This window comes from Hippopotamus amphibius, chromosome 11, assembly GCF_030028045.1.
Source record: "Hippopotamus amphibius kiboko isolate mHipAmp2 chromosome 11, mHipAmp2.hap2, whole genome shotgun sequence".
In the NCBI taxonomy this organism is placed as follows: domain Eukaryota; kingdom Metazoa; phylum Chordata; class Mammalia; order Artiodactyla; family Hippopotamidae; genus Hippopotamus; species Hippopotamus amphibius.
The window spans coordinates 89308196-89330958 of NC_080196.1; the positions used below are offsets into that span (position 1 = coordinate 89308196).

Sequence of the window (22763 nt, forward strand, 5' to 3'; positions counted from 1 at the left end):
CTGCCTCGGGCTGCCTTTTCCGGAGGTGTCCTGGCCGGTGGGCTGGTGGCTGAGCTCCCCACAGCCACGAGCTCACTGGGGTGGGGGGCCACACAGGAGCGCTAGTCTTTTCAGCATTTCGGCCCAAAGGGGCCATCTCCTGCAAGAGTGGGAATGCTTTAGATTTTGTGAGGTATTTAAAGAGTTGTGTTTGGAGTGGGTTAAGAGGCACCACTTATTTCATCCCTTCCCAGGGATATATTTTGGGGTTTCTTCCAGAAGGCACCAAGGTGGCTGCAGAGCTGGCCAGCCTGAGTGCGCTCGGCCTGCAACCATCTTGACCTGCGTGCCCAGGGCTCCCCGGGCTGTGCCCACTGCTGCCAAGACAGGGGACGTGATGGTGGGAGAAGGGGACGTGTTGCCAGGTGAGAGGGCCAGAGCGGGAGCGGAGAAAGGCCAAGCCCTGTTTTGGGAAAGGGCCTGAAGAGGAGGGGCTGAGAAATGCCCAGGTGTGCAGTCGGCAGAGGGGGCTACAGTGCTTTGGGGGAGGACGTACAATTAAAGCATCCACTCACAATGCGTCTCTGCTCTGCGACTGAGTTACAGGTGACCTTGCACTGGCCACGTTCCCTTTCGGAGCTTCGGTTTCTTCTTTTATGTGAGACCAGGAGGCTGTGAAGGCCCCCTGCTGCCCATACACTCGATGGTTCTATGGCGTCCTCCAGTTGATCCACTTAAATATTTTGGTTCCAGCGTGGATCTTTGGATTCTGAGGTCACGAACAGCTCATCCTCTGTTGTCTTGGGGCTGCTGTGCCCGACTGTGATTTCCTGATTCGGTTCCCCCACCCCCACCCCAGGTGTCTCAGGGATGCTGCCAGGTTACACAGGGAAATAAGTGTGACCACACATTGGGCTTGCAGAGGACACATGTTCTACAAAGTCAAGATGGGATTAGCATTGGACCACACTGGGCGACAGTTTGATAAAAGAGTCCATGGAGATGCCGAGTCAACAGGTTGATAAAAGATGTGAGATACAGTCCCTTTCCCTGCCCCGGAGGGAGGGCGAGGGACCTCGCTCTGGGTTTATCTTCCCAACTCTTAGACAGTACCAGGGACGGGTGTGGAGCTGGGCAGTGGCTGGGGCAGAGTTTGGAAGCTGCTTCTCCAGAATGTGCCCTAATTCATTACAAACAATCCTACAGGCCTTGTGAGGGGACAGACAGGCACCAGCTTGACAAAGTTACAGTATATGGGAGACAGAGGGTTACTTCTGAGATTCCTCCAGCTGGTACTGGTGGAAAGAAACTAGCAATTGAGATGTATTGAGTGCTCAGTGTTTTGGTGTGAGTCGCTCACCTAAATATTTTATGTAGATTTTCTCCCTTAACCCTTTCCAAAACTCGTTTTTCAAACGGAGAAACTGAGGCAGAGGTGAGATTTGAACCCAAGCCGTCGGGCTCCAGGTTTCCTAAGCAGAGTTTACCCATTTGGGGCTGGAGAAACAGGGATGAAAGGGATGGAGTTCCTTAAGTACGCACAGAAAAGTGGGAGATAAAGGCAGCAGTGCTAGGAGCTAGCCCAGAGGTGAGGGTGGGGCCCCTTGGGGGCAGGCCAAGGGGCAGGGGCCCTGTCGGGGACAGGGAGGGGACTCCACTGAGGAAATGATGGCAGGAGGGGAGGCTTCAGATTCACTCCCACTGTGTCAGAGGCCATGGGAAGGAAGTCCGGGAAGCTTCTGGATGGGAGAAGCATTTGGGAAGCTTCTGGATGGGAGAGGCATTTGCTTGGCGCTGCATTTGAGGAGGTGTCCACAACAGGCTGTCCTGGAAGGGCCGGGCAGGGCGGCTGCAAACCAGCTAGGATAGTGCATCTTCTGACGCATTACTCACAGCCACACCCCTGGCCCTCTCCCTGCCCCAGCCCCCCAGGTGGGGCGGGGTGGGGAGAAGCTCTGGGGGGAGGGAGCCGAGGGAGGAAGGAGGGCGGGAACACACTCCCAGGCCTCGTCCAGGTGTAAGACGTCCTAGTTATGCCCCAGCTCTTGAAAAACACCTCAGCCTCCCTGCTGCTGTCCACTTCGATCTGAAGATAAGGCCCAGATCAGTGGCCCAGCCGGATGGCCTCAAGGATCCCACCCTGGCCTGTGTTTTCCAAAGGAAGTGAAACCTCAGATTTGCCTCAAAACTTGCACTTTTCTCCTAAGCAGACGCCATCCGCCACGAGAACCGCCTGGCATTTGGCTGGAAGGACAAACCGGAAGCTTGCAATTTTCGGGCTTAATTGCACAGTTCCATATAATATTATTACATAGAACGTTTATTGCACCGAGAAAGTCCAAGCATTTCCTTTTCTTATTTACACTTGAGCCTAGTCCCTCCTCATCTATAATTTTCCTGCTTGCCCGCTGCAGAACTGACAGCTGTTTGGTTCCAGGAGCCGTCTTCAAGAGAAAGGGCAATTAGGATGTGAGTGGAAACTCATGTGTCATGAGTAGTTTACTCATGGAATATGAGTCAATGCACAAACGTTACTGATCACTCACCACGTCTTGACTGGGGCTCCATACTGTATGGGGCTCTACCCAAGACCCTGCATCTACTTTCGAGGGGCTTCCGGCTTTCCTGAGCAGGTAGGACTAACCCACAGCAAAATATTAGGGAGAAACAGGAAAAAGGAAGGAATCCGGAGTGGGCTAGGTCCTACAGTCAGGGATGTGGGAGCCAGTGGGAGGGTATCTGGGCTACACAGCTGTCTGGGCATGGCCCCCAGAGCCAGGCAGCTGTGATGGAGAGACGCCTTGAGGGTGTACAGCAAACACCTCCGTTAGAGCACAGCCCCGGAGTCCAGCCTCCCCTGTATGTTTGGTTCTGCAGTGCACATCTCAGGGGACAGGAGCTTTCCTTCCCTCTGCCACACTTGTCCCCAGGCACAGCAGCCAGCACCAAGGACAGGACTCTTTCAATGCCTCTGGGGAGGGTGCCTTACCTGTCAGCACCTTACAAAGTAACCACCTCCCCCACCCCCTACCGCCATCACTCATCATCCATTTGCGCTGAGAGTTTTGGTCTCCAGACGATCATAAGTTACAGTGAAAATATTCTCAAGGGACGAGACTCCCCCACCCTACCCCCCTTAGCCCCCAGCCTAAAAAAGCCGGACTGAGGTACTGATGAGTCAGAATGGGCTCTGCAATTTCCTCGTACCTAGGAAGTCTGGTCCCCCTTTGAAGTCTCAAGATCAAAAATGCAGAAGAAATACAAGGTTAAAAAGTTAGAAAAGAGTTGGCAAAAAAAAAAATCATTATTTGCAGAGGATATGATTGGATACTTTCCTATACAAACAATGGACAAGTTCAAAAACATATTAAAGGATCCCATTTACTTGGCAAAGAAAATAGATATAACACCTAGGAATACGCTCATAAGAAATGTGCAAGATCTATACAGAGAAAGTCTTAAAACATGACTGAAGCACTCTTTAAAAAGACTTAAATGGAAAGTACATGCTGCTTTTGGATAGGGAGACATAATACTGTAAATATGCCAGTTCCCCCCTAAATAGTTCAATAAATGCAATATGGTCCCAATTAAAATATCAACCAGAATTTCTATTGAAATTAGATAAGCTGACTCTAAAGTTCATATAGAAAAATAAGCATTTAAGAATAGCCAAGAGATTTCGGAAACAGATGACTAATGGGAGTAAGGGGACCAGCCTCACCAGATATGAAAACACATTAGAAAGTCGTAAAAATAAAATATTTGGGACTGGATAGTGAACAGAGAGACAGATCAATAAAATGTCATAGGCAGTCCATAAACAGGCTTATATAAATTCATATGCATGTGAATTTCACAAATCATAAAGGTGGGATTTCAAGTTTTATTTTAAGATGGATTTTTTGATAAACGGGATTAGGACAAGTGGCCAATCATGTAGGGAACAAAACAGAACAAAATTAGGATCCTTTCCCTGCTCCTTACACCAAAGTAAATGATGGGTCCAGCAAAGCTTTAAAAGTTAAAAAAAAAAAAAATTATAAAAAAATTGGAGGGACTTCCTAGGTGGCGCAGTGGTTAGGAGTCTACCTTCCAATGCAGGGGACACGGGTTTGATCCCTGCCCCAGGAAGACACCACATGCCGTGGAGCAATTAAGCCCGTGCGCCACAACTATTGAGACTGCACTCTAGAGCCTGTGAGCCACAACTATTGAGCCCATGTGCCGCAACTACTGAAGCCCACATGCCTAAAGCCCAAGCTCTGCAACAAGAGAAGCCACGGCAATGAGGAGCCTGCGCATCACAATGAAAAGCAGCCCCCGCTCGCCGCAACTAGAGAAAGAAAGCCCGCACATAGCAACGAAGACCCAACACAATAAAAATGAATAAATAAATTTATGAAAAAAGAAAGTATCTACAAAAAAGTAACCATTATTTAAAAAAATTGGAGAATTGTTTTATAATATCAAAGGGAAATGCTCTTCGAAGTAAGAAACAAATAAGCTGGGGAAAATCTTTGCAAAGCATACGATGAAGGGTTAATTTCCTTTACAGAGAGAGCTTATATTAAATCAGGAAAAGACCTATAGCTTGCTAGAAAACTATAAAAACTGTTTTAGCTTAAAAAAAAAATCACAGAAAAAGAAATACAAATAGCTTTTAAATATGTGAAAAACACTGAACATCACTCAGCATTAAAGACATAAAGATTAAATACAAAGAGATTTTAATTCTGATGATCTAGAAATTCCCCTCATAGGTATTAGTTTCATGATCACATGTATCCAACATAGGTACAAAACTCATCCCTGCGGCATTGTTTCTATAGCCAAAGACTGGAAGCAAACAGTATTTCCATCAATGGAGGACCAGCTGGATACACCACAGAGTACTATGCAACCATGAAAAAGAATGCGGCATATCTGTATCTAGCTATATGGAGAATAGCTCTAAGATTCAACTGCAAAGCATACTGCATACCACGTGGTTTGTTACCATATTTGCAGAGAAAAATATGACCACAGGCATATATTTTTTGGTAGATGCATAAACTATCTCTCGAAAGATACACTAAAAACTGGGTACTGATTCTTTCTGAGATAGTGTTGGAGAGCTGCCAGTGAGGGGTAGAAGGTAATTTATTTTCCTATATGTACTCTTTGGTGATACTTGAATTTTAAAGCCATTACGATTAAAAATGTTGAATGATTAAATTCTCTCCCCTCTTTCACAAAGCTCCCAAACTCTTTGGGATTTTTGGTAATGTCTGATTACTACTGATGTGTTCTGGGGCCTTTCAACACCTCTATCTCAGTTTTTCTGTCTATAAAATGGAGCTAATGACACTGGGCTGTCTATCTCACAGGCGGTTGTGAGGATCAGATGAGAACTGGATGAGAATTATCACGTCCTGTAGGATACAACTGCAGGATATTAGCGGTGGCCTATGGTCTGACCAGAACCTGCCTACGACATAGCAAGATTCCTGTGGCTAGAAAGGCAGACTACGCATGGGAGTAGGATTCTCCAATAGTGGAAGAGCCCATGATTTCAGCCTCAGGAGGCCATAGGTTAGTCCAACACTTATCATATAGCAACAGAGAACACAGGGAAGAGGAGGAGCCAGGAGGTTGTTTTGGCACCATTTGAACTTCAAGAACCCTAGGAGGGTCTGGTTGCAAACGATCTTCATGGTAATCAAAACCTTACTGCTTTCCAGTCCCATGTAGTAACTCATTCGTCATGCCCATTTTATAGACGTGACTACTGACCGCTAAAGGATTAAAGGGACCCAATCAAGGCATCCAGATAGTAGGAGGCTGAGCCTCCCCACCTGGATCTGGTTATTTCTTTACTGCAGAACTTTGATGACTCCCTTTATTTAAGGGATCCCACCATTCTAGTCTGCCCAGCGTGGTCCTCGATAGTCTGGTCTTGATCTTATTTCCGAGTGGTCTCCGACATGGAATCTCTCTTAAAGCTGGCTTGTGCACTGCCCTCCAAACACACCATGCTCATTTCAGCCTCTGCACCTGTTGCTTTAACCTGCCACACCTCCAGGCCCACATCTCTTGTCATCTGTCTCTTCAAGACGTTGCTTGAGTCTCACTTCTTCCCTGATTCCCTCCCCCTCTAACCTAAGGCGCTGTTTCATCACGTGTCAGTCAGGTTCCAGGATAGCCCCCTGAAGAGCCTTACTTCCTGGTATTCACACCTTGTGAATTCCCTTCCACATGGTATCAGAGTAAGTCTGCGTTATCAGGGAAGTGATAGTATGAGATTACCAAAGCTAGGTGATAAGAGACATTGCCACTTTGGCCTTGCTTTCTCGGGGTACTCACGCTGTGGGGGGAACCTGTCATCCTGTTGGGAGATACGGAAGGAGCCTATAGAGAGGTCCAAATGGGCAGGAACTGAGACCTCACCAACAAGCAGCACCAAGTTGCTAGCTACCAAGTGAGCCATCTTGGAAGCAGGTCTTTTAGTCCTAATCAAGCTTAAGATGACCCTCATCAGTCAACAGCTTGACTACAACCTCATGGGAAACCCTGAGCCAGAACACCCCAGCTAAGCTGCTCCTGAATTTCTGAGTATAAGAATCAGGAGGATAATGAATGTTTAGTGTTATTTGAAGCTGCGAAAGTTTGGGGGCATTTTTATTATGCAGCAACGGTTGACTAATGTACATTCCTCTCACCCCCTTCAGGAGTTAGGACTTTATTCCTGGCCCTTGCCCATTTACTGCCTTGCTTAGCTTTTCACATATGTAATCTTGTTTCCCCAATGAAACAAGAAACATGTGTAGTTTATAATTCCCCTGTATCTCCCATCATGCATAGTTGGGGGCTGGGAACAGAGGGTAAGATCCACAATCATTTTGTGGCTCCCTATTTGTGAAGAGAAGGTGAGTGTGTAACGGAAAAGCGACAGCACATGAATGCACGATGTTTCTGGCTTGACTAGTAGCTTTATAAGCATGCAAACAAGTCACACAGAACACCTGCAAACCCACCACCTAAGACCTACAGCTCACTCTCACACCAAAGCATCCACATGTGAGAATTCCTGAGTGTTCCACGGTGAGTCACAGTCCTGATTCACCCTCCAAGAGTCTCCCAGAGGGATGGAGGGGGAGGAGGGCCTGGAAAGCCCCACTTCTTACTAATGACACTGAATACTGGCTCTGCAGCCTTTGCAAAATACCACTTTCAAAGCTGGAGTGACAGCCCTCACCTTCTGATGCTCAATTCTAAACAGATGGTATGCTTAAGACCAAAGAACAACTTAGATGTTTAAGAATCATGAAGAGGGCTTCCCTGGTGGTGTAGTGGTTAAGGATCCACCTGCCAATGCAGGGGACACGGGTTCGATCCCTGGGCCGGGAAGATCCCACATGCTGCAGAGCAACTAAGCCCGTGCGCCACAACTACTGAGCCTGTGCTCTAGAGCCCACGAGCCACAACTATTGAGCCCATGAGCCACAACTACTGGAGCACCTAGAGCCCGTGCTCCACAAGAGATGCCAACGCAATGAGAAACCCGAGCACTGCAACGAAGAGTAGACCCGGTCGCCACAACTAGAGAGAGCCCCGTGCGCAGCAACGAAGACCCAACACAGCCAAAAATAAACAACAAATAAATAATGATAAAATAAATCTTTAAAAAAACAAAAAAAGAATCATGAAGAGAAATACTGCCAAGGGAGCTGCCGTGGCTCCTAAAACAGCCCCATCCCCACCCCTACCCCCGGTCTCTGGGGAGCTGCCCACCAGGTCCCCAGAGACACATTTCCAAACCCGCCCAGGCTATTCTCCCTACAGGCAGCCGGGTGGGAGGACACGACCCTTCCTCCGCTCCCTTCCTCCTTCCATCTCTTTCCCAGGCCAGTGGGCTGATTTTTCAAGACGAATCCAAAAAAGTTGAAGGGAGGAGGGGAGCCCTTTTGTAAAACGGTGTCTAAACAGAGGCAGCCCCACCAGTTTTTTGGCCGGGTGGGTGGAGGTGACCAAAGATACAATTATAACGTAGCCCATCCTCTCCCACAAGACCCGTTTTAACCAGTGTGTAATAAAGCCCCGGCTCATCCACCCTCTGATTTGGGTCAGATGAGATGCATTTTTAGCTTTTCTGGGGAGTTTGTGCCAGCAGGGGAAGCAGGAGGGGTAAGAAACAAACAAATAGGCTACAGTCATTGGAAGAAGGAAAAGTTGGCAGCCGACTGAGCAGGGACCCAGGAGTCCATCCTCTGCCTTCCACCACCGTCAGCTGTCCAGGTCCAAACCTCGGCTGGGGTGGCGTCTCCCTCTCTCTCTTTAGCACCCCTGCTCCCGACATCAACGTGCTGTCCCCACACCATCTTTGTCACCTGTGCCCTCCTCCTCTTCAGAAGTGAATCCAGTTCTCACCACGGGTTCCCAGAACACACGCGGGGCTCCACCACGTGGGCCTGGCCCACCTTGCCCGCCTGCCTGCCTCCGACAACCAGAGGGTTAACCAGAATGCCCAGCTCCCCGCACCTCGGCCGTGCTGTTCTGTCCCCGCTGCTGAAGCCCGGCTGCCTGCCAACTTCCTCGCCCTACCCCACCGTGAGTGGGCTAACTCTTGCTCTTCCTTTAAGATTTGAGCCAGGCATCACCTGCTTGAGGAAGGAAGCCTTCCTGAACGGGGTGCTTGCCCTCCGTGTTCGTTTCCTCCCCCCTCTCCCAGCCCTTACCACATAGAGAAGTAACTGGAAAGTGGATGTGACTGTTACCAGCCTGGGGGGAGGAGGGAGAAGTAACTCTGGGACGTGAGGTGCTGAGGGTGGGGGGCAGGACGGGGTAGACGGGACACAGCAGGTGCTGCAGGATGCGCACCGGAGCGTCAGGAATCCCCACAGCCCTTGGGGTGAGAGGGGCTGCCAGGAGTGGAGAGAAGCGTGTCCCAGTCCAACCCCATGTGCCTGAAAGGTGGTGACCAAGCAGCCATGGCGTCAGGGGCTGGGGCGGGATGGGACAGAGGTAGGCACAGGAGTGCGACCCTGTCCCTACAGGCCGAGGGATTGTCCCTGCAGGGAAGGGGGCAGGACACCTTGGAAATGGCTACAGGCAATTTACAAAGCTTCGGTTATTAAAATCACAAAAGGAATGATGCGTATCCTGATGCAAAGCTTACCAGAAGGAAGGCTAGTGAGAAGGGCTTCCTAAAACAGACAACAGGATTAGACAAAAGTTGGATTATTTATATCCCTCAGGAAGTGTCATTCCCTCCTTTTTGCTTTGTGCCAACATTCACTATGGCCTGAACTGAGGGCCGCCGCCTGTGCCTTCCCACCTTGGAGCTCGTGGCCTCCTCCTTCCCTTTGTCAGGGATGCTCTCAACTTTGCGAATAGTCTGAGCATCCAGTAGTCTCCCTCCAGTAGTCCTGAACACTCATGAAGCCCCTCAGGCTGTTGGAGATAAGGGCGGAGGGTCTTCAGACCCATAAGAACCCCCTACTCCATTAGCATGCTGAGCAAACAATTTCGCACACATACACGTATGCCTAGTTTCCAAATGTGAGCAGATGGGATTGTGACAGATTCAACACAAAGGCACATAAAAACATTACCGAATTGTATGAGCCACGTATAGCCAGGCAGAGGTCCATGAAATGTTCTGAGTTTCAGAAAGGATCCTGATCTTAAAAGCATCAGGCCCCTTGGGCAGGAATGTAAGCTCCTTGGCAGTAAGAATGGTTTGCTCTTTCGTACCCGGCTCAGGATGGAGCATGGAGCGTCACACCAGCAGGCATGTGGCGTGTTTGTTGAGTGACTCACTGAGCATGCGTTATCTTGACATGGTCAGTGTCACCTTGACTTTCCTGAGGAGGAAATGACCTGGGAGCATATGTAATAAAGGATAACAAAGCCCTCAGTAGGCAGCAAATGCTTTGCCCTTCTAGCAATGCCACTCTGGCCACATGCTGTGCACCTGTGATTATATGCAGCCAAGGAGAGCAAAATACTAAACCAGAAAATGTACACAAGTTAAATCTCTTCCCAAAAAATGGGAGAGTCTTATTTCTTCTGATTAAACAATTTATGAATCAGGATAAAAAGAATTTCCTCTAAAAACCTTTAGCCCAATAGTGCTTTACAAATGCTATAACCTCAAAACTTAACAAACACAGCCACTGTGAGACATCTCCTTTTTTCCTGAGTATTCACAGTTTGAGAGGTAAGGGAAGCATTTGGTCGGTGGCTTTGAAGAGGTTCCATCCCTGAGAAGAGAGGAGAGCAGTTCCCTCCCCTCCTCTCCCAGGAGGAACAGGGTGAGCTGGGAGCATCCATCACACTGGATTCCACTCTGGTCCACGATGTCTAAACATCACCTCCACCTCACTCACAGACCCGCTCAGCTCTGAGCAAGTCAGACACATCGGAGCAGTTTTAATTTCATGCACTACTTCCTGAGCACCTACTATGTGCCAGGTCATGAGTAGGCTCTTGTACGTGTATTACCTCATTTAATCCTTACAATAACCCTATGAGCTGGTTATTTATACCCCCATTTTCCTATGAGGAGTCTGAGCCAGGAGTGGTAAAGTCACACGTCCCAGTCAGTGGTCTACTCCATTCTAGGGGCTCCATTTGAGAGCATCCAACAGCAACAACTGGAATGCTAGTGGAAGAAGCTGGGAATTTGGTCTACATACATCTGGAAGGCTCCTAGGCTGTCAGGGCTGGAGGGGATGTTTTATAGTTGAGGATGCTGAGGCCCAGGGAAAAACACTTGTCTTCCCAGGTGGAAAACACAGCTTGTATTCTCACTAACGTCAGGATGCTCATTCTCGCACAGGGAGCCACAGCAGCCACAGGGAGCCACAGCAGCCACAGGGCACTCTCGTTTTGCCTCCACTGTGAGTAGGAGTCTGTGGTTCTGTCTCCCAGCACCCTGGAAAGGTTAATAAGACACCATTCTCACCCAAAGCCCAAGGTGAGATCGACTCATCTTGTTTTTCCCAGGACTTGGCTGGTTTAAGCACTGAAAGTCCCACATTCTGGGAATCCCCTGGGCCTGGGCAGCGTGGGATGGTTGGTCACCTAGATTATCTCCATCTTCCTGTATTAACCTCCTGCCTCCGCTACCTTTCATGATCACGTGACCCAGCTTCACTAGACGCACAGTACAAAGCTTATGGCTGCAGCCCACACCCTTGAGGTGCCGCCCTGCCCCCGTCAATGTGGAGAAAGAATTCCTGTCGTCCCTGTGGATTGCTCAACCCTGGCACCTTTATACTTTACATGTGAGGGCACAGCCCTCTGCCTCTGGGCTCTGACAGGGCAGGGAGGGGCAGAAGTGGAGGAGACAGATGGGATGGAGATGGGAAGAAGGGAGGGAGGGCGAGTTAATTAAGCTGAGACAGGGAGAAAAGGGGGCCAAGGTGGCAGGGATAAGGGAGGTGTGGACAAAGGAGGGGAAAGAGGGAGAGGCGGCAGCATGGGTCTTATAAATAAGGGAACGGCCAAATGTCGTGGCCAGCCGTGGTCCAGGTTTCAATGAATACCCACTGGGCAGAGATGGATTTGGAGTTACATGGGGTTGTGGGATTACCTGGTTTAATGCCCTCATTTTGCAGATTTTGAGAAAACTATAGCCTACAGGACTGGAAGGTAAGAGCCTCCAGAGTACAATCATGTCAAACTATTTTTTGCACCCAACCTAGCATTTTCATGATCTCTTGTGAGTGGCAGGTTCTCAAATGTTCATTAATAAGAAGGCTGACAATAGTGATATTTATCTCTGGCAATCCAGTCCTCTTCAGCAGGTCTTTCCGAGTCACTGTCAACACAAGGTTGGACAATTATCTTGGAAATTTGAGCACTATGGCCGTGAAGGATGAGAAGGTGGCCCCGTCTACCGGGAAGCAGAAGCAGGGCTGGCCCCGCACACGGGCGGCTGCTGCATGGGGTAACTGGAGGGCACCTCACTAAGCTCTCAACACCCAATGCAATTCTCTTTTCCCGGCCTGTAATGATGCCACTCAGCTCGCCATTCCCACCCTTGGGAATTCCCACCAGGGGAGATCTTCATGAGGAACTCTGTTGGTGGGAAGCACCAAAGCCATTTTTATCCTGCACCGATGTTTTCAAGGATTTCTGGATGAACTCGAGAGAGGGACATGTGAGCTTCTCAGGGCAACTGCTTGCCCCCTTGGAAGATCCAGGGCACCTGCCCCTTGGGCTTCGGGCCTACTGTCCACACCGCTGGCCATGCGAGGTATGGGAAGGAGAGGAACGGTGACAGGAACAGGGAGAGGGAGGGGGACTGTGGGGGGGGGGCATCTCTAGGAGCGGGGAATGATCGGGAGCAGGAGCTGGAGAGGGAAAGGGCAGGGGATGGCCTAGTTTAGAGAGTGGCGAAAGCCACAGTGGGCGCCCATAATCCTGGCTCCTCGAGGGTGTTATTAAGCATCCCCCCTCCCCCATCCAAGAAAAGGACTCCCTGGTCAAAGATGTCGACTGCCAAGATCTGACATGTCTTTTTGGTTTGGGTGAGGGCCCTATTGTGAAAGCCTTGGTGGGAAGCAGGGCCCCACCTCCTGCTGGGGAGGAGGGGGCTCCCTCCACTCCCACCCTCTGGCAATGGGCGTGTGGGCACCTAACCCAGGCCCAGCCTGGACACTGCTGCCAGGACTTTGAATCGCAAGTGAGGGACACTAGCAGCCTCAATGGGTCGTGTCTCTTTTTACAACTACACACTTTGAAAATGACACAGATATGTTTGGGAACCTGAACACCAGAGCCCTGTTGGAGATTCACAATAGATATCACACACACACACACACACACACACACACACTCACACACCCCTGAGAAAGCCCATATGAACGAAATGTTTACCTTTGTTTAACTCTGCATTTCTGAAACCTGTTCAACCTTTCTGCTTTGCGGAACACCTTTAATATCCTGCAGAACTGGTGTGACAAGGACCCTGGAAGGGAACCACTGGTATGGGGCTGTGCTTTCCAAACTTGTGCAGTCCTGGATTCCGTAGAGAAATACTCTTTTCATGGCGCACAGGAGTGTGAAGGCTCTCGAGAGGTTGCTGGCTGCTCAGCTGACAGGAGGGCTGAGGAGTCAGTATCTGGGCTACTGATTGGAAAGTTCTAGAACAGAGGACAGAGCTCTCTGGTACAGAAGGCTGGAGGCCTGACCTCCTGCCCGGGCTCCCACTCAAGCCAGCCTCCTCGAGGTCACACAGGTAGCTGTGGTCTAGCCTGGGTCCCTGGACCCCCAGCCTGGGGTGTCCTCTACCACACCACACAGCTTCCTCGCCCAGAACTCTCGGAGAAACGTTCCTATCCGAGGACACCTGATTTCTGTCATCCGGTGAGGAGGGCAGAGTGGGACAACCCATCTTCTAATCCCCGCCCCCGCCCCTGGAGTTAGCTCAGCATCGGGACTTGCCAGCTCTGTCCTCTGCCCCCTCCCTCTCTCTACAACCCGTGCCTGGATCCAGCCCCGGCAGGCAGCCCCTGGAAGCTTCCTGTGTGAGGCAGCCCTGCCTTGGGAGGTCTCCTGTCTCCAGCAGGCAGTGGCGGCTCTCTCCTTCATCTGCCAGCCAGGCATTGTCTCCTGGCGGGCTGAACCTTTGGCTTCCATGCCATGCACCTTCTGAGGCCCCACAACTATTGCAGGGTGTCCCTGGGGCCTGGCCCAGGGCCAGCCTTGACTCTGCCAGCCCTGGGTTTCAGCCCTGTCTCTGGAATCCTCTGTCTGCCCACAGCCTGCTTCATCCAGACTCTGGATCGCCGTCTCTGGCCAACACCATATGCGTATTTCAGAGGGTCTGCACACCCCATTGATATGGGTGCTCTGCAGCCCTTGGGGAGCAGGGGTGGGGGAGGTGTGCTACTAACAAGATCAACCACCATAACTGGGCTTTGACTGAAAGCAAATTCTATGTCACAAGCCACATTTAACGCTGAACAAGAGGTGGGTGTGCGGAGACCATCTCCATGGGTGATGGCATTATATGTGCAAACCCAAGCACAAATGGAGCAGCCACAAAATTATAGATACCAACGGGGCCTGAGGATACACGCAGGGAGTCAGCAACCACTGGGGGCCTCCCAACCCTCCCCTCGACTGAGAGGTGGCGTCAGTGTACAGCGTCCCCTCCCCTGTTGCAAGATCTTGAAGGGGGAATGTGGGCTGGGGGCTGGGGAGAGAGGGGGTGCTCGTCCACATGATCACGGAAACGTCCTTCTCTTTGAGATCTCACTGCGTTGTCATTGGGAGGAGTGCAAGGAACCGTGTCCCTGGACATTAGAAGTGTTGGGTTTAAGATCCAGCTCCTCTCTCTGCCATGATGCGTGATCCAGAAGGAGGGCAGTCAGTCCCCTCGACTCAGAGCTTCCCCTGTAAGTGAGGGAGTTGGACTAACTTTATGGTCTTTTATGATTTTACAATCTACGAGTCTGTGACAAATAAACCAGCAATGGAAGAACCAGGCATGGGGCCCTGGGTGAGTTGTTCTGTTTCTCTGGGTCTTAGTTCCCTTATTTGCAAAATGAGGTGTGTGATGGTTAAGTTGAGGAGTGTCAACTTGTCCTGGCTACAGTTTCCAGATATTTGTTCAGACACCAATCTGGATGGATCTATAAAAGCATTTTTTAGATGAGATGAAATTTACATCAGTAGATTTTTGAACAAAGCGGATTACCCTCCATAATATGTGTGGGTCTCATTGAATCAGTTCGAGACCCTAAGAGACTGGGATCCCCAGAGGAGGAGGGAATTCTGCCCTCAGCCCTGAACTGCAACATCAGCTCTCCTTGGGTTTCCAGCCTGCTGGCCTGCCCGGCAGATTTTGAACTTGCCAACTCTCACAGTATGAGCCAATTCCTTAAAATAAATCTTACCCTCTCACTCTCTGTATGTATACACACACGCACACACCCCACACATACTCTATGGCTCTGCTTCTCTGGAGAACCCTGACTAATGCAAGGTCGTTGGATGACTTAGTGGCCCTCAAAGTTAAGTCCTGCAAATATTAACCCAGGCTGCACGTTACATCACTGCAGGAGCTATTAAAACCACCAGTCCACCAGGGTCCAGACCCCAACCTCAGTCCAGTTGAATGAGGCCCTCCAAGGATGGGGCCTGGGCATCAGTGTTTTAAACTCCCCAGGGCCTCCCCATGTGAACCAAGGCTGAGAATCACGGCAGAGTCACTTTGGAGCTTTCCAAAATGCATGTTCCCTGAGCTCCACTCAGGACCCAGAGCCTCTGGGGTGGGCTCTTGGAAACTTTGACTTAACAAGATCCCCGGCACGTGGGTCAGCTGCTCTCTAAAATTTGAGATCTCTGGGCATGGACTACCTCTCAGGGCCCTCTTCAGTTTAGCAACCTACCACTCTGTGGTCTGAGTTTTGGGGATGGAGCACACAGCTCTCTCTCAAGTGAGGCCGAGTACATCGCAGCGGGAGAGGCCAACAGGGCACCGTGCTTGAGAATGGGACAAGCTCTACATCACGCCCTCCTCCCCCAAGGGCACACAGCACCTGCTGGGAGGTCGCCTACGCTCCCAGAAGGCACACACAGCATCCCACCCACCACTGTGCCCGGGCCCCCGTGCAGGGCCTGGCTCAGACAGGTGCTCACACACTGTTGTTGCTTCACTGATTGAACAAATGAACACATTGTCTCATCACCACTGGGCTCACCCATCCAGGTGTTTCTGTGGGTGGCATGCCTCTCTCCATTCCCGTTCTCCCTGCTCCAATCTGAAAAGGCCCTTCCCTTCCTTGTCCTGTCAGCTCCGAGCCTTTCTCCAGGGCCCAGCTTACACCCCCTCCCTGTGAAAGAGCCTCCCTGACTCTCCTCTCCGCCCCCATACCCACTGCATCTGACGGGATGACAGGGAGCTGCCACAGCGCCCTCCAGGTATCTCACCCACCTTGGCCCCATGTTGTCCCCAGACTCTGAACATAGGCCACCTCCAGGGTCCACCCAGGGCTGGCACATGGCAGGCGGCTGTGAGAACTCAAAGGCACACGCGGAAGAAATCCCCACTTTGTGGTCGATGGAGGCTCAGGAAAGCAGGACGGGCTGCTCCAACTCTCCCACACCCCCACCCGCCACCTACTGGGCGCCTCTTTTATCAGGAGCAAGGCTTCAAGCTGTACAGGTGTTATCTTGGACCCCGTTCCTTCCAATTCCAGGCCCGTGCTCTTAACCAAAAGGCCTCCCCACTGCCCTGTGAGTGGAGCCAAAAAAGGGTGTTTACTGCCGCTGAGAAAGACAAGAATGAGGTGCAGGATTTGAGCCAAGGTGGGAGATTAGAAAAAAAAAATGTGATAAAAGGCTTAGGGAGAAGAGGTTGGGAAATTGCTTCCGGGGAGTCAGGTCTGGCCACTGGTGGAGAAGAGGGAAGTGATACCTCATGCTCTGGATGAGGCTCCTGAAATCACTGCCCCATTTCACAGGGGAGGCAACTGAGGTTCTGAGTTCACTCATCCAAGGCACGTGGCAGAGCTCGGACCCAAACCCAGGTCTGTGTGACTTCAAGGGAATGCCAAAGAGGCAGACAGAGACTCACTCCTTCACCCACTCAACAAGTACCTGCTAAACATGCACTATGTGCCAGGTGTTAGGAGGCACAGAGCAGGGAACAAAAGTCCGCAATGAGTTTCCAGTCTAGTGAGGGAGGGAGGGAATACTTTTAGGCCCTGGCACCCTGGATGCTGCCTGCTTGGGTCTAGAATTATCTCCACCAGGACCTGGTACAACAAACCCCTGGCTGCAGACTGATACCTGGCCTCCAGCTGTCAGAGTCACAAAGACACTGTCATTGGATGGCGTCACATGAGAAGAATTGGTGCCACCTTGCTGGTCAAGGTCCAGAGGCAGCAAGAGGGACAGGAGGAGGAAGGCTGTCCACAATTCCAGTGGATGTCAGCCCAGAGCCCAGCAAAGCTGGAAAGAACCCGCCCCATCCCAGCGTGGGGCCACACCTCCTCTCACGCAGTGTTCTCCTGGAGAAGGGAAACCCCCCACCCTGAAACAGCACCAAGAGGTCAGAGATTCCCCTCTGAGTCCTACTTTGCATCCCTATACCCCAATGCTCCCTTAAAAGTCTGCACCAGACTACAAGTCCAGAGCAGCTACAAAGGGGGATGCCTGTGCATGATGGAGGGAAGTAAGCAAACAAGCCATCACACAGCTTCTGCATGAGAAGAGAGGTCTAGGTACCAGAGATACCCCTAACTTGACCCTCATCTTTCCTGATGTTTTGGTGCTGATCCTTTCCTTTGCTTCTTTCTGAGCCTGCGTTCTCCCCTTTCTCAACTTGTCTCATAATCCAGCCTCGTGCACCAAAAATTCCCATCAGATTATACACTGAGATTTCTGGTTCAGAAAGTGTGCACAGGCTATTTTGTGCTGTAACTACGTCTCCCCAGCAGGCTCTAGATGCTTAAGAGGGGGGATCATCTCATATTCCTTCAATGCCTGCAGCATAGTACCTGGTACATAGCAATGTATGTGCATGATAAATAAATGAAAATTTCACAAGGACTATGGATTTTAAGATATTTCAAATGCAGTAAAACACACCTCATGCAAAAACACTACATGTCTGTTTAGCAGATCCAGAAAGCACTGCAGCTAACCCAGGGGTCCTTGTTTTGAACAAAAATGATGACATTAGATCCTTCGAAAAACTCCTGATTATCTGTAATTTTGAGTAAAGACGCATGGATGACTCAACAACAACCAAAAAAAAAAAAAACCAGCCACAAACAACCCAACTCAAAAATGGGCAAAAGACTCGATTAGACATTTCTCCAAAGATATTCAAATGACCAATAAGCACATGAAAAGATGATCAATATCACCCATTATTCGGGAAATGCAAATCAAAACCACAATGAGATGCTACGTCACACCCATTAGGCTGGCTGCTATCAAAAAACCAGAAAGTGCTGGTGAGAATGTGGAGAAATTGGAATGCTTGTGCATTGCTGATTGGAACATAAAATGCTGCAGCTGTTAATAGAAAGCTGTATAGCAGTGCCTCAAAAAATTAAACATAGACTTGCCATACGATTAGCAATTCCACTTCTGGGTATATACCCAAAAGCACTGAAAACAAAGGACTCAGATATTTTTACACCCATAGTCATAGTAGCATTATTCACAATAGCCTAGAGGTGGAAACAAGCCAGAATCTATCAACAGGTGATGGGACAAATAAAACGTAGTATATCCACACCAGAGCCTTAAAAAGGGATGGCGTTTTGAAACATGCTTCATCATGAATGAACCTTGAAAATATTACGCTAAGTGAAATAAGTCAGTTACAAAAGGACAAATCTTGTATGATTCTACTTATATGAGATACTTGAAATAGACAAATTCATAGAGACAGAAAGCAGAAGGGTGGCTGCCAGGGGCTGAGGGGAGGAGAATGGGGAGCTATTGTTTAATGGTTACAGAGTTTCAGTGTGAGGTGATAAAAAAGTTCTGGAGATGAATAGTAGGAACAGCTGCACACAACTGAATGTACTTGATGCCACTGAATAATACATCTAAATGGTGAATTTTGTGTTAGGTATATTTTACAATGAATGAATGAATGACGCGTGGACACCCCTCGGAGGAAGGCATGTGATCTTTGGAATCAGACAGTCATAATTTCTAGTCTCAGCTGTGTGAGATCACATGACACTTTGCTTCTCTGAATATCAAGTCCCTCATCTGTAAAATGGGTAAGAATACCCAAAACAGGGAAAAAAAGGACTCATGTTATACAATGGATCCGAGGGTTAAGTGAGATGATATATGAAGCCTGCAGCACAGGGTCAGGAGAAGTGACCTCTCCCCCGACCTGCCCGTCCTCCCTCCTCCCCAGCCGGTCCCTGGACCACCACCCCAGCTGGCCAGCGTTGCCTTTGGCGCCCAAATCCAGCTCACCTTTTCCAGGGATGCGCAGCCTTCCCACATCCCACTCCTGAAGGGCGGCCGCCAGCTTCCCACACTCAGTAGACGGGTGCAGGGAGTGAGCTGGCCAATCCTTATTAGTGCCTTTCCAGGGCGCTTGCAACAAGCAAACAAGCAAAGACTGAAATGGGAAAGGTAGAATTTCACCCTCTGTGGGAAGTTTGTGGCGGAGGTATTTTTAGGATGGGAGAGGGAGGGAGGTATTTTTAGGATGGGGTCCTCTTCCCATTATTCCTCAAATCCCACTTCACCGGTAACCACCTCTTCTGGGGCGAAGGGAGGAGAGGGGGCACCTAACTTCATCTGGGGGGTGAGGCAAAGCGCCTCTGCAGAGGAGGAAGTCACCCTATGCTTTGTCCTGGGGCTGAGACCCCAGGGGTTTGACCCTGGCCTGTGGCCACACTGCCACCTCCCTTTGCGGAATGGAGCCTGGGGTTCCCCTCCCCCTGCCCGGCCACATCCCCACTCGCCCTTCAGGATGACCTGAAAGGGAAGTTTATAAGAGGAAAAGGAATGAAAAGGACCCATTTAACAGCACACACTGGGCGGGGGAACTTCCTGACGGGAAACGCTATGGAAACAGGGCCCAGTCTGGCCATGGAAAACTGGTTTGGCTCAGAACTGGCCAGAGTGGACAGGAGACCTCGGGAAGCCGTACATCACAATTAAACTGGACTTGTCCAAGTTCATGTTCTTTCTTGTCCCCTCTAAGCAAGCAGACACTGTAATAATCTGCACACCACAGGGGGAGAAAGGTACCATTTTTTTTTAATCCAGTAAAAAAAAAAAAACACAAAAAAACACACCCTAATTTAGGTCGCAGGAGACATAAAGGGCTACTGGTTCAGAGCAGCAAATCAGCAGCAGATGTACGCAGAGCAGAGCCAGCCTGAGCAGGGCTGCTGCCACCGAGCCACCGGCCTGAGTCACCGGGTGGGGAGGGCGGGCGGAGATGGGCAAGGGGTGTTTATCTTTATTCTGGGGCTGGGGTGTGGGGTGTAGGGAACAATGGGAACAGAAGAGTCCTTGGGGCTGGGACAGGCACAGTGTTGCGGGCAGGAACAGACAGGCTCCCAGCAGACTGCTCTCCTGGGCCAGAGAATTCAAACAGGTCCTGAATCTGAGCAGGGGGAAGGCCGCTCCACCCGCCTCCACCCCTGGCTCTCCTCCCCTCCCCTCCCTAACCAACAAGACCTTGCAATTCCCTTTTTGCAGGGCTAAGTCTGGCTGTGGTTGGCCAGCTGGTCCCAGCCCTGCTTCCCCACCCGCTTTCTTTAAGAGCCAGGCCCTCCTGCTGCTGGTGTGGGTGGTTCAGCCCCTGCCTGGACTCCCCCTATGCTCAGCACCCTGTCCCTGGATCGCGTCCCATCCCCTCTCCCTGGTTTTCCCTTTTCTTTCTCCGCTTGAATTCATTTCCTGTAGTTCCCAGTGGAAATATGAGCTCCTGGGATGAAGGCCCTGTCTCTGCTTCTTAAGACTCTGGCTGGGCCTGCAGTGGCACGGTCCCCTGGAATGTGAGCTCTCAGGAACAGGGACTTCTCCTATCTTGGTGGCCCTCTAGCCCTCCCACAGTCGGCCTGGCTCAGCGAGCGTCTGTCACATGAATGGATGAGTACCACTGGGCATCCGCACAGCCCCCGGGAGAGCACGGGGCTTAGAACATCCCAGCACCCTGTGTGGATAAGCACCCACTGAGGTGGCATCCTTGTATAAAGAGGAGGGTGTGCATGATACCCTGAGGTCAAGTAAGGATAGAACTTGGGCTGGCACAGAGCGACTTGGTTTTGCCAGCTCCCCACCCCCCAAGCCTCCCAGGGATAGAATGGAGAGAAGATTGAGAGCCTGCCCTCAGAGATGCTCTCTATGGTCCAACAGAGAAAACAGAATCAAAGCATCTCTTAGCAGGAGGGTGTCAGAGCTCTGCAGCCTGGGAAGTAGAGCCGGGAAATGGCACAGCCAAGGACACCTGCTCATCAGAGGAATTGAAACCTGGGTCTCCTGCTGTCCAGAGTCCTTCCCGTTCGGCGATGTTTTTGAGATGAGTCCCTTAATTATTAACATACTGGTACCTTTTCTTTTTTTAAATTCTCAAATTTTCCTTGACCCTTTGACCCCTCTAGTTAATTAAACTCACATCTTGGTCAGCATCAAAATAGGTCATCTCTCAGAGTGCACAGAGAAGAGGGAGAAGAGAAAAAAGGTGTTTTACAATGTTCCCAGCATACAAGCCTCTGTGCTTTTTCTCAGGCATTGCTTCTCCCACCCACAGTGCTACAGGCATCATCACTAAGAAACACATATTTGAGCCTCATCACCGTACGTGCTGCCATAGATTGCACTGCTGAACAGCCCGCTCAGCAGAGTTTTGGTTTCTACCTAGTCATTCTCTCCTTGCTCGAATGCCCATCTGGTTCTATGAGTGACAAGTGACTTGAGACCCCCCCCCGGTCTTCCCTGGTGGTGCAGTGGTTAAGAATCTGCCTACCAATGCAGGGGACACGGGTTTGAGCCCTGGGCCAGGAAGATCCCACATGCCGCGGAGCAACTAAGCCCGTGCGCCACAACTACTGAGCCTGCGCCCTAGAGTCCGTGAGCCACAACTCACGAGCCCGTGTGCGGCAGCTACTGAAGCCCATGCATCTAGAGCCTGTGCTCACAAGAGAAGCTACTGCAATGAGAAGGCTGTGCCCCACAGTGAAGAGTAGCCCTTGTTCTCCGCAACTACAGAAAGCCCGCGAGCAGCAACAAAGACCCAACACAGCCAATAAATAAAAATAAATATACAAATAAATTTTTTTAAAAAGCACCCCCCCCACCCCAGTTTTAGCTGCAGCTCCTTACATTCTTGTCCGGGGTAGGGTGGCTTCTAGCCCTGTGTCTGCACAAGACGACAGAAGCAAGGCTGAAGTGCCAACAGCCACCCAGGAGAGGAGGCACGCGGTTGAACCTCCAGGGACTCATTTGGGTCCTGGGATTCCAGGGAGCCCAATAGTGGCCCTTCTTCCCCTGCTGTGGGCTTGGCTGGGACCAGTGACGATGGATCATGCAGTTCTGAGTGGATTTATTCTACCTCCCACCTCCCCACTCCCAGGGTGGGATCTGAGGGCTTCATCTGTAGCTTCTGGGAGAGCAAGAATCTCAGGCCTGTTTCCCCTTCTTCTGGGGGAGCAACAGAGAAATCCCTTGGGCTTTTTCCCAGTGTAGGTTTTCTCCTCCCTGCATCTGAATGGGAGAGTGTTCAGGTTAAACAGAGGTGCCTGGAGCAGCTCCACCGGCTTGGCCGGCTAATCCCCCAGCACCTGCAGAAACCGGAAACATGGAACCCCAGCTGTCCTCTCAGACTGAACACATAATCCATCTACGTGTTCCTAAGACAGTGCCTGGCGCAAGAACTCGGTGCTAAGGGAATGTTTGCTCCACCTCCCCTCCCTCCCCCACTCCTTCCTCCCCAGGGCAAGTTCAGGCAAATCCAGCAGATGCCCACTGAGCCCCCTCCATGTGACAGGTAGGCCCTGGGCTGGGTGCTGCAGGGATGGAAGGCAGGCAGGTAGGTCTGTCCTCCAGGAGGGCGGCGGGGGGCAGGACTCCACTGAATGAGCCGGGTCTGCGTCACAGGTACTTTGTGAGGTACTTTACTCCATGCCCTGATTTAATTTTCACATTTCTGTGATGTAACTATTAGTGCCCTAATTTTTTAACAAGAATACGGAGGCTCCAAGAGTGAATGACGGAAATGACAATCTAGTAGATGCAACGGGTTCTTTATAAAAAACTGTGAAGTTCAATGTGGTAAGGGCCTGGGAAAGAAA

The 22763-nt window shown here is 50.6% G+C and overlaps 1 protein-coding gene across 10 annotated transcripts in view; it reads right to left on the reverse strand.

Moving 5' to 3' along the window:
* ZBTB7C (zinc finger and BTB domain containing 7C) overlaps positions 1 to 22763 on the reverse strand; it is a 353420-nt gene that overhangs the window by 23524 nt on the left and 307133 nt on the right. The window contains exon 1 of one of the 10 annotated variants that reach the window (XM_057698339.1): positions 18928 to 19002. The exons of the other annotated variants lie outside the window; for them this stretch is intronic. The gene's annotated coding sequence lies outside the window, so the exon portion shown is untranslated. Of the gene's footprint in view, positions 1 to 18927; positions 19003 to 22763 lie in introns of those variants that run through there. 10 annotated transcript variants of the gene reach the window in all.